The sequence below is a fragment of the Micrasema longulum genome, unplaced genomic scaffold, assembly GCF_059751315.1.
Source record: "Micrasema longulum isolate JH-2025_06_02 unplaced genomic scaffold, ASM5975131v1 h1tg000335l, whole genome shotgun sequence".
Lineage (NCBI taxonomy): Eukaryota > Metazoa > Arthropoda > Insecta > Trichoptera > Brachycentridae > Micrasema > Micrasema longulum.
This window is the reverse complement of record NW_028277539.1, coordinates 78021-91260: the sequence shown is the minus strand read 5'-3', so window position 1 is coordinate 91260 and position 13240 is coordinate 78021.

Below are 13240 nucleotides of genomic sequence, written 5' to 3'. Positions count from 1 at the left end.
GCAAAGATACACAAGGGCAAAACAATAATTATATACAATATATTCATAAACTATGCCAATCAAACTTCATCCCACACTGTTTAGTCGCAAAGAGATCTACGAAAAGCCGGAAGATCTACCCCAACGAATTCCAAGTCGTGTGATGAATTGACTAATCTACACATTCTGGGCATAAAAACCAAAGTTGCTCTTAGAAGATTGTATAAATAGCAGATTTTGACTTCTGGTAACACGGTTGGGAACATGAAAAGAAATTGAATCCTTATCGCCTTATTTTGATGAATTTGGGATGTTTTGTTTGTTTATTTGTTTTTTTGCACAACAACAGGCAATTACACTGGTGAACTACATAGCAGAACATCCAAACTTGAGAAAAATCACTTAAAAAAATAAAAACAAAATGTGAGTTCTCACCGAGAATCAAACCCGGAACCTTCCGTGAGCGAGTCAAGAGTCGAACTTAACCAATACACCACGGAGGTCGTTTTTTTGGTCGTCTGGTTTTGTACATTTGAACAATATATCAATATTGGATTATCCACTATGCGACGCGGTATATCTACTCACGAAGTTATGTTTAGTAGACTCGCATTTGAAAATACAAAGTTGTTACTAAAGGCGAGATCCCTTTTAGAGCCGGTTCTGAGAAGGACGCGAGGAATTTTAACAAGGAGACAATAGGAATTTGGAGGAAGAAATACTAGCAGACACCGCGCGCCGACAGACGCTGTAGTTCAATGGATAAACCATTTGCATTCTATTTCAAAGGATCTATCCCTGATACAAGTCTACAGGCTACGGGACAACGAACGGAGGGTCCTCGGTCCTTGGAACGGATACGGGATGATATTAAATTTTAACAGCGCTAAAATATCAATTTAAATCAATAAATTAGAATAAATTTCGACACTCGCTACATTTGGGTTAAAAAATTTAAGCATAACATTCTCCGAATGATGTGAAAATATAAATAAAATAAAAAACAAGTTTTTCGAGGAACGTAAGTTTTATCCCAATTTGTTACAACAGAGAGGGAATTTTCCCATTGAGTAATAGTTTCGATTTAAGGTAATTTATAAGAAAATACGTTTATTTCTATTTTTATATATTTTAAACTTTTTTTTTTTTTTTCTATTGAATATGTTCTGTGACTTGAATTATAAAAGTAAAACTTTTATTTTATTGGTTGGTTGGAAGAAATTGCCATTTGGCAATAAGCCCGCCAATGTACAAATAACATTATCTACAAAACGTTAAATAAAAATTAAAAAAATGAAAAGACAATATGAAAGTCTAGGCATTAACAGAGCATTTATAACCTGTCATTGGCTGGTTCAAGTGACCACTTCACACATTTTGCCTATGTTTTCTCTCTCAGTTGTAACAAATTTAGATATAAATAATTCCAGAGAAAAAATCCAGCCTGTACAAACATTTGGACATACTCAACACATCGTTGACTAAAAACTAACGGGTATGTGAAGTATAAAAGTTAAAAATTGTTTTCAGGCGTTGCCTAGTAGGTGAATTGGTTCAGCCGGATGAATCTCACCGAAATAATAAAGGTTCTTGCCCTTTTACTTCACATAAGTCAACCGATGGTAGAGTCGAAGGAATGTGGGTGTTTAAACATGAGCAGAATGATGAATGTTACACAGTATGTAAAGTGGCCAATTAAACTAGCTAATGACAGGTCATAAGCCTTGTAAATGCCTAGACTTCGGCATTTCCTTCTCAAAGATGTTTTCCTCCTCTGGTGTTACGAATTTGGATATAAATGACTCCCTAAGGAGGAAATCCAGCTTGTCTACAAACATTCGGACACACTCAAAATATTTTTGGTTAATTTCATCGTTTCTTTTATTTACTTTTAAAATACTGCTAGACCCTCTGGAAATGGTGCTGTAACTTTGTTTTACATTGCCAAAGAAGAGATATTTCGAAACACAGCTGTTTAAAAACAAAAAATTAACGCCATATGCTTAATAATCTATTTTCCGTAATTTGCAAAAATAATCATAATTTATTTTATTACAGTAAAGATAATGTTCTCTAACATTTTAAAACATGCCTTAAATACACATTTACCACAATAAAACCATGTAAAACTTACAAACAAAATCAATTTGTAAATAAAAATACTTTTTTACCAAACAATTTTGTGTATACAGAAATAAAGATCTACAATTCGTATTCTAATGATTTTAAAGAAATACAAAAAATATACATACTAAAAAATCACCCGAAGTAAACTGTTCTTAGAGCCCATGTGGCGAGTGATACTAGTATGTGATGATATAATATATTTATTTATTATTTTACACACCCTACGGGCTTTTACATATATTAGAAATTACATTCAAGTGCAGCAGTGAAACATGAGTATGTAAATTTGGTTAAAATTAAAGATAACATAAGAAAAACTAAAAGATACAATAATAAGTAAAAATAAGGAAATGTACCAACATAGGTATAGGGTACATAGAAAAATATTTCATAAATTTACATATGAAAACATACACACATACATACACACATATATACATACACATTCACATACATGCACATACATATTCATACACATAAGTTTATACATTATTATAGAGATACATGAGAAAAAAAATAGTAAATAAAGAATTGATGTCATAATATATTATACCCCCTCATACAAGCACTTTTGCTGTTTGGGAACATTTTTGATAAATTAAATGTATAATGTAATAATACCTATTTAGCCTGATATATATATATATAAACATATGGCGTGTTATAGCAAAATACGATTTCACTTTTTAAAAAAGAGAGATAGTAAGTCTTGTATCCTATGTCGACTTATGTGACATCACAACTGCAGAAAAGTTGAGAAATATATTGTCGGTACGCAATGTGTTCAATTCTTCTCATGCAGCATGATAAGCGTAACACATTTTCGAAACATGATTTAAAGAAAACAAAATCAGTGTTAAACAATTATAAAACTTATAACAAAACTTCTAGACAGAACAATCGAAATATTTACAAATATTTCACGCACTCGCGATTTTATCAATTCGGGCGATAATCAAATTTAATAGTCCAATGACAATAAATTATCAGTAATTCAACGCTGTGTAAAGTGGTACATAATCCGGCGTGCTGCAGGGAGGTAACGTTGCAGAAATGCAACCTCCGCCTGTTGTGGGTTAAGGGGTCATGTTTCACCCCCAGGCTCCCGTGTCCGTGTATTCCTTCCCAGAACATCCCTCCGCTGCGTGTCTCGCCCACCCTACATGGCCGGCAGTACCCAGAAGGGGGTGGACCGGTGTGCGAGATTAATCAACCCTTGGCGAGAAGGTGGGGTCGGTCGGCTGCGATACGGTAACGGCGGAGCAGCCGCCCGACCACGAGTTTAGCGGCAGGTCTGCGGCTAAAGGCGGACAGCAGGTGAGATAGTGTCACCCGACGATAATTGATTACGGATTAATTAAATTACCTACACAGATTTGATATATTTGGATTATTTCCCACCGTGAAATGGTCCGTATCGAGATATTTCAACCGCTAAAAGCACTTGAAGGCTGGAATGTGCTGATATCCCGAAAAAAAGAGGAAAATCGCAATAAATTAAAAACCTCTGCTTTCTGGGCCCCGATTACAATGGGAAATTAACAAAAGTTATTTAAATTTATTTAAACAGAGAGGGAAAACATTTTTGAGAAGGGAATATGGAAGTCTAGGCATTTACAGGGCTTCTGACCTGTCACTAGCTGGTTTAAGTGGCCACTTTGCACACTGTGTAACATTCACCATTCTGCCCATGTTCCACATTCGGCTGGACCAAATCACCTACTAGGCAACGCCTGAAAACAAGTTTTCAATTGTTATACTTCTTCTTTTACCAGGTAGTTAATTCAACAATGTTTGAGTATGTCCAAATGCTTGCAGACTGGCTGGATTTCCTCCCTAGGGAGTTATTCATATTTAAATTTATTTCAACAGAGAGGTAAAACATTTTTGAGAAGGGAATGTGGAGAAGGGAATGTGGAGAAGGGAATGTGTTTTCAGGCGTTGCCTAGTAGGTGATTTGGTTCAGCCGAATGAATCTCACCCACGTGATAAAGGTTTCAGCTCTTTTACTGTACGAAAAATAACAGAGTTATCTTTAAATGTCTATAAAGTGAAATTGAATTTTCTGTACAGAAATGTGTATGTTTGTATGATTTTTTACGGAACATGTTCAATTACAGGTAACCGACGAAGATACTTTAAATGTCCTTAAAAGTGTAATTCGATAGAAAAAAAAGAATATGAATAACAATTTCTGTTTATTAAATTACTGTTTACAAAAGTTGCACTGTAATATTTTCTTGTTCTCAAGAATTATACTATTTTCGTCATTTTTCGCGATTGTATTAATAATTAAAGTACAATCTGATACCCTTATCCGAAGTGAGTACGTGTAGATTTGAATGACTTTTAAACAGATTGTGCAATCAAAACTATCGATGATGATATTTTACTGTAGCAAACACCTGTAAGATAATAAAGGCAATAGACACATAAAATGATTACAATACAATGTACATAATGCTGCAATAATTAATCTTGACTAAGTTGGGCGAACCGACGCATATTTGTAAGATTCCACAACACGATAAATAAAAAAAAAACATGACTTCATTGTATTATGGACGTGCATAATAGTCGACTAGTTAATTCTTATTAATAGACATAATTATCCGGAGTCAGCGATAGTGTACATTAAAGTTCGTTCTATCTTAGAGAAGACAACCATTCCTGAATAATCATAAATTAAAATGTTTAATAACATGTCAACTTCTCACGTATTAAGTACGTATCACGCATACGTACCTACTACGTATCGACCAAAACGGAGTGTGGAGGAGACGGTTTAGTAATCATAAATTGATATGTTCAATAACATGTTAACTTCTCACGTATTAAGTACGTATCACGCATACGTACCTACTACGTATCGACCAAAACGGAGTGTGGAGGAGACGGTTTAGTAATCATAAATTGATACTTAACAAACTTACTACTATGCTCTATTTTTTATAAATTTATTGATATCATTCTAACTTTGCTGGAATTCCACTCGTCCATGCGCTTTGTAGCTGCACGATGATTGGTTATCTAGCTTTCATATACCAACTTAAAAATACCTAAATTTTATAAATGGGGTCTAGAATTCCAATCGTCTATGCGCTTAGTAGCTGCAAGACGTGTTGTAATCTTACTCCTTTTTATTATTCATATTATTATTTTTTTTTTTTTTAGTATCATTAATACACTAAATTTATTTGTCAATTTTTAAAATGTGTAAATGGGAGCTAAATTTCTAACTGTCTATGCGCTCTGTAGCTGCAAGACGTCCTGTAATCTAGCTCCTATCTGTTATAATTTTTTATTGATCTTAATTGAAAACGAGGAACTAGAATCCCAACCGTCTATGCGCTCTGTAGCTGCAAGACGAACTGGGATATTTATTAATTGTACAGCGCCCTTGAGGTGATTTTCACAAGAATGGCGCTATATAAATTATCCAACTATATATATGTTCATTAACATGTTAACTTCTCACGTATTAAGTACGTATCACGCATACGTACCTACTACGTATCGACCAAAACGGAGTGTGGAGGAGACGGTTTAATAATCGTAAATTGATATTTTTAATAACATGTTAACTTCTCACGTATTAAGTATGTATCACGCATACGTACCTACTACGTATTAACCAAAACGGAGTGTGAAGGGGACGGTTTAATAATCATAAATTGATATGTTTAATAACATTTCTCACGTATTAAGTACGTATCACGCATACGTACCTACTACGTATTAACCAAAACGGAGTGTGAAGGGGACGGTTTAATAATCATAAATTGATATGTTTAATAACATTTCTCACGTATTAAGTACGTATCACGCATACGTACCTACTACGTATCGACCAAAACGGAGTGTGGAGGAGACGGTTTAGTAATCATAAATTGATATGTTCAATAACATGTTAACTTCTCACGTATTAAGTACGTATCACGCATACGTACCTACTACGTATTAACCAAAACGGGGTGTGGAGGGGACGGTTTAATAATCATAAATTGATATGTTTAATAACATGTTAACTTCTCACGTATTGAGTACGTATCACGCATACGTACCTACTACGTATTAACCAAAACGGAGTGTGAAGGGGACGGTTTAATAATCATAAATTGATATGTTTAATAACATGTTAACTTCTCACGTATTAAGTACGTATCACGCATACGTACCTACTACGTATTAACCAAAACGGAGTGTGAAGGGGACGGTTTAATAATCATAAATTGATATGTTTAATAACATGTTAACTTCTCACGTATTAAGTATGTATCACGCATACGTACCTACTACGTATTAACCAAAACGGAGTGTGAAGGGGACGGTTTAATAATCATAAATTGATATGTTTAATAACATGTTAACTTCTCACGTATTAAGTACGTATCACGCATACGTACCTACTACGTATTAACCAAAACGGAGTGTGAAGGGGACGGTTTAATAATCATAAATTGATATGTTTAATAACATGTTAACTTCTCACGTATTAAGTACGTATCACGCATACGTACCTACTACGTATTAACCAAAACGGAGTGTGGAGGGGACGGTTTAATAATCATAAATTGATATGTTTAAAAACATGTTAACTTCTCACGTATTAAGAACGTATCACGCATACGTACCTACTACGTATTAACCAAAACGGAGTGTGGAGGGGACGGTTTAATAATAATAAATTGATATGTTTAATAACATTTCTCACGTATTAAGTACGTATATCACGCATACGTACCTACTACGTATTAACCAAAACGGAGTGTGGAGGGGACGGTTTAATAATCGTAAATTGATATTTTTAATAACATGTTAACTTCTCACGTATTAAGTATGTATCACGCATACGTACCTACTACGTATTAACCAAAACGGAGTGTGAAGGGGACGGTTTAATAATCATAAATTGATATGTTTAATAACATGTTAACTTCTCACGTATTAAGTACGTATCACGCATACGTACCTACTACGTATTAACCAAAACGGAGTGTGAAGGGGACGGTTTAATAATCATAAATTGATATGTTTAATAACATTTCTCACGTATTAAGTACGTATCACGCATACGTACCTACTACGTATTAACCAAAACGGAGTGTGAAGGGGACGGTTTAATAATCATAAATTGATATGTTTAATAACATTTCTCACGTATTAAGTACGTATCACGCATACGTACCTACTACGTATCGACCAAAACGGAGTGTGGAGGAGACGGTTTAGTAATCATAAATTGATATGTTCAATAACATGTTAACTTCTCACGTATTAAGTACGTATCACGCATACGTACCTACTACGTATTAACCAAAACGGGGTGTGGAGGGGACGGTTTAATAATCATAAATTGATATGTTTAATAACATGTTAACTTCTCACGTATTGAGTACGTATCACGCATACGTACCTACTACGTATTAACCAAAACGGAGTGTGAAGGGGACGGTTTAATAATCATAAATTGATATGTTTAATAACATGTTAACTTCTCACGTATTAAGTACGTATCACGCATACGTACCTACTACGTATTAACCAAAACGGAGTGTGAAGGGGACGGTTTAATAATCATAAATTGATATGTTTAATAACATGTTAACTTCTCACGTATTAAGTATGTATCACGCATACGTACCTACTACGTATTAACCAAAACGGAGTGTGAAGGGGACGGTTTAATAATCATAAATTGATATGTTTAATAACATGTTAACTTCTCACGTATTAAGTACGTATCACGCATACGTACCTACTACGTATTAACCAAAACGGAGTGTGAAGGGGACGGTTTAATAATCATAAATTGATATGTTTAATAACATGTTAACTTCTCACGTATTAAGTACGTATCACGCATACGTACCTACTACGTATTAACCAAAACGGAGTGTGGAGGGGACGGTTTAATAATCATAAATTGATATGTTTAAAAACATGTTAACTTCTCACGTATTAAGAACGTATCACGCATACGTACCTACTACGTATTAACCAAAACGGAGTGTGGAGGGGACGGTTTAATAATAATAAATTGATATGTTTAATAACATTTCTCACGTATTAAGTACGTATATCACGCATACGTACCTACTACGTATTAACCAAAACGGAGTGTGGAGGGGACGGTTTAATAATCGTAAATTGATATTTTTAATAACATGTTAACTTCTCACGTATTAAGTATGTATCACGCATACGTACCTACTACGTATTAACCAAAACGGAGTGTGAAGGGGACGGTTTAATAATCATAAATTGATATGTTTAATAACATGTTAACTTCTCACGTATTAAGTACGTATCACGCATACGTACCTACTACGTATTAACCAAAACGGAGTGTGGAGGGGACGGTTTAATAATAATAAATTGATATGTTTAATAACATTTCTCACGTATTAAGTGCGTATCACGCATACATACCTACTACGTATTAACCAAAACGGAGTGTGGAGGGGACGGTTTAATCATAAATTAGAGGCGAAGCCAACATTGCGCAATTAAAAAAATAAGAAAATTACAATGGTTGGGCCATGTGCACAGAATAAATAATAATCGTACCCCCAAAAAATCTTTATACTACACCGGAAGGCAGACGGAGCAGATGTCGACCAAAATTAAGATGGCTGGATAATGTGGAAAGTGACATTAGAGCAATTGGCCTGAAGAACTGGAGAAGAGGCGCAGGGCGCAGGGAGGAATGGAGATAAATTCTGGAGGAGGCCAGGGCCCACGACGCGCTGTAGCGCCACTGATGATGACACTAAAAATGATAGACACCCGCACGTATAAAAAAAGGTTCACACGAATCGTTCATATTAAAACGAATCAAGAGGATTTCAACAGAACAAACTATCACAATTAATTCCAAAAAATTAATTAAGCATAACATACACAGATTCGACTTTTACTTAATTTCCTTCTTTGAATCATTTTGACCAACTAACAGTTTATTGCGTCGGTACACTAATTGCAGCGTATTTTGTTTATAAATTGCAAAATAAGAAAGGTAAGATTTCATTCCAGCCCTGGACACCGATTACAATGGGAAGTTGACAAAATTATCTTCAATTTCATGTGAAACAGAATTTTCTGTACGAAAATGTGTAATTGCATAAAATTTTAAAGTATCTCCGTCGGTAACCTGTAAAAAAAAAGACATGTTTCAAAGACAATTTTACATTAATTTTAAATTTTTCATACATTTGATTTAACTTTACTCACAATGAGGAACTTCAGCCCACGGGAAATCGGATACAAAAAATGTTTTCTTGCGCGGGGTAAAAATTAGAGCATTAAATTTTAACGTAAAGTTTCTTGAAAATGTACGGATAAAATATTAAAAAAATATTTTGATAAAAACGCACTACTTTGAATGACGTCACTAGTTCGTATGAATCAACCTATGATCTGAGAGCTATGGAAGATTTCTGGTCTGCTTGTCGCTTCTGGACCAATGGGAAGAACTGAATGAGAATAAGCGGAAATGAACCTCTGACGTTACACGCGGAGTTATTTCAGAAATACAAAACTTAAAAAAGTCGTAGCGCTGATAATACGATATCAATTAAAAAAAATTTTTTTTTTACTTAGTTTAATGGTCTATTAACAAATAAAAAAAATATAAAAAAACCACTGAACTTCCTCATTGAAGATACCTCTATTAACTTCCCTTAGTAGTAAGGGTTTCGGGCCCTGATTATGTATAGGTATTTGTGTGTAGTGTCTTCGTAGGTACCCGTAATTGAAAATTATTCGCGAAAAACATGAATAATACTAATAATAATAATGTTTGGATAATTTATATAGCGCCATTTTTGTGGAAATCACCTCAAAGGCGCTGTACAATAAATAAATATCCCAGCGCGTCTTGCAGCTACAGAGCGCATGGACGGTTCGGATTCCAGTTCCTCGTCTCCAATTATGATATATTACAAATATGATATATGGGAGCTAGATAACAGCACGTCTTGCAGCTACAGAGCGCACGGAGAGTAAGAAATCTAGCCCCTATTTACATTTTTATTTTTAAACATTTTATTTGACAATGAAGTTTAGAGTTGAGGTGATATTTTAAAAAACGAAATAAAAAGCAAATTTATAAAAATAGAATTCTTTCCGTTGTAATTCGGGACCCGGGAAACTGAAATGTAAATCAATTATATTTCATGTTTTATATTCAATATTTTTATACCATTAGTTTTTATACGTCCCTTCTATAGAATAGTATTATTTTCTATGGAATAATATTTTTTTTTTGTGATGTCACATCCAATGTTGAAAAAAATAGATAATAAACATAATTCGAAGGTTTGCTGAGGCAATACGGAAACGTCATCGTGTAATAATAATATTTCCAAGTTGCGATTGAATTCGTTAGTTTTATTGGCCTTGGAGAAGAGGAACAATCTCTGGCCGGCTAACAGACCATCACGACGTTTGCTACAAAAGTAGGCATAGATATAATTAGGGAACCGCCGCATTTTGTTGATGTTTTCAGACGAATTTGGCTGACTTAATTTTTATACTGTAACATAGAGATTAATACTTTTTATTTCTGGGAAATCAAGTTTTTTTAAAAATTTTATTGTTATTTATTCATTCAAATACATATATATAGTTGGATACTTTATACAGCGCCACTTTTGTGAAAATCACCTCAAGGGCGCTGACAATTAATAATTATCCCAGCACGTCTTGCAGCTACAGAGCGCACGGACGGTTGGAAGTCTAGTTCCTCGTTTTCAATTAAGATCAATTAAAAATTATAACAGATAGGAGATATATTACAGGACGTCTTGCAGCTACAGAGCGCATAGACAGTTAGCCCCAATTTACGCATTTTAAAAATTGACAAATAAATTAATGTGTATTAATGATATTTAAAAAATTGACAGATAAATTAATGTGTATTAATTCAAATAGGACATAATCAAACATTGTTGAATTACTACCTGGTAAAAGAAGAAGAATAAAAATTGAAAAAATGTTTTCAGGCGTTGCCTAGTAGGTGATTTGGTTCAGCCGGATGAATCTCACCCACGTGATAAAGGTTTCAGCTCTTTTACTTCACAAAAGTCAACAGATGGAAGAGTTGAGGAAATGTGGATGTTCAAACATAGGCAGAATGGTGAATGTTACACAGTGCGTAAAGTGGCCACTTAAACCAGCCAATGACAGGTCATAAGCCCTGTAAATGCCTAGACTTCCATATTCCCTTCGCAAAAATTTTCCCTCTCTGTTGAAATAAATTTAAATATGAACAACTCCCTAGGGAGGAAATCCAGCCAGTCTGCAAGCATTTGGACATAATCAAACATTGTCATCCCACACTGTTTAGTCGCGAAGAGATCTACGAAAAGCCGGAAGATCTGTCCCAAAAAATTCCAAGTCGTGTGATGAATTGACTAATCTACACATTCTGGACATTGGGGCATAAAAACCAAAGTTGCTCTTAGAAGATTTTATAAATAGCAGATTTTGACTTCTGGTGACACGGTTGGGAACACGAAAAGAAATTGATTGCAACAGAGATGGGACATCACTTAAAGCATTAAGTATTTTGAAAATGCATATAAGGTCCATCTCAGTTCTACGTCTCTCCAATGAAGACAGATTAAGAGATTGATTGTATATGTATATAAAGTGTCAAATAAAATAATTAATAAATAAACCTATATGAAATTTTGTGTATAGCATGTATTTTGGTACATACGTAATCTAATATGAAGGCACTCAAATTTATGTATGAAAAATTAATATAAGCGACGGTGACGTTTTGTATACACGGGAAAGTACATTATTTATTATTATATATATATATATATATAAAATAACGAGTGATATTTTACTGTATCACTCAATTGAGTGACTAATAATTATAATACAATAAGCAGGAAATTAATGATTGAAATAATTTGACATTGGTCTTGAAATAAATACAAAAAAACGTGTATTCTGGACCCTGGACCCAAGAGTCATAGTATAACTACGCCGACTAAATAGGGTATATCGTCACCCTGAACTGTAAACCTCGTAACTACATAAACGGCAACTTAAAATGTAATTTCTTCATTTTTTAGATGAATACAGATATTTAGAAATAAGTTTTGTTTATTTATTTACGAATGATAATTTATTGTTCATTTTAATATATTTTCATTCATTACCGTTCTAGAACAAATAAACGAAGTAAGAGGGCTTACGCATTAGGATAAAAAGACAACTTATGAGTTATTTGCAAGCTTTTTATTTAATTTAATTAAACAACTTAAAATTCAGAAAAAACAATTATTATAATAAAAAAACAAGTACACCATACAAAATGTATAGGAAAATTATAGTTTTAACTTAAATTTTAATATCTATTTATATATTTTTTATTTGTCAAATGATTAGATTAGGTTGCAAACATTCTTACCCATTAATACTATATCCACCCTTGTACAAGCATTACTACTACCCATTATAGATTACGCTGATGTTTCCATGACTGATTTAAGCTGTGAGCAACTCGATAATCTTGAACGACTTCAGAATACATGCATAAGGTATAATTTTGGTCTTAGGAAATATGACCACATTTCTGATTATCGTAGGCAACTGAAATGGCTCAAAATTAGACAGCGGAGAGACTATCACTCCCTCTCACTTCTGTTCAATGTACTTCATAGTCCTAACGCTCCTATATACCTGCGTAGAAAAATTCAACACTTATCAGTTCATGGTTTACCTCTTCGTTCTAATTCTCAAGGCACTCTCTTAATACCCATTCACAATTCCTCTTTCTTCTCTAACTCATATAGTGTCCATGCGGCTCGACTATGGAATCATCTCCCATCCACCATCAAAGATGTTATTACATTATCTCTGTTCAAATCACGTCTAAATAAACATCTCCTTTCTCTTCCTTAATCTCTCCTCCTTTCCTTTTTCCTCTTTTTTCCTTTTTTCCCTATTCCCATTGAGTAATTGTTTTGATTTAAGGTAATTTATAAACAAATACGTTTATTTATATTTTTATATATCTTTGGGTTTTTAATAAAAAAAATTCTATTGAATATGTTCTGTAACTTGAATTGTTGGTTGGAAGAAATTGCCATTTGGCAATAAGCCCGCCAATGTA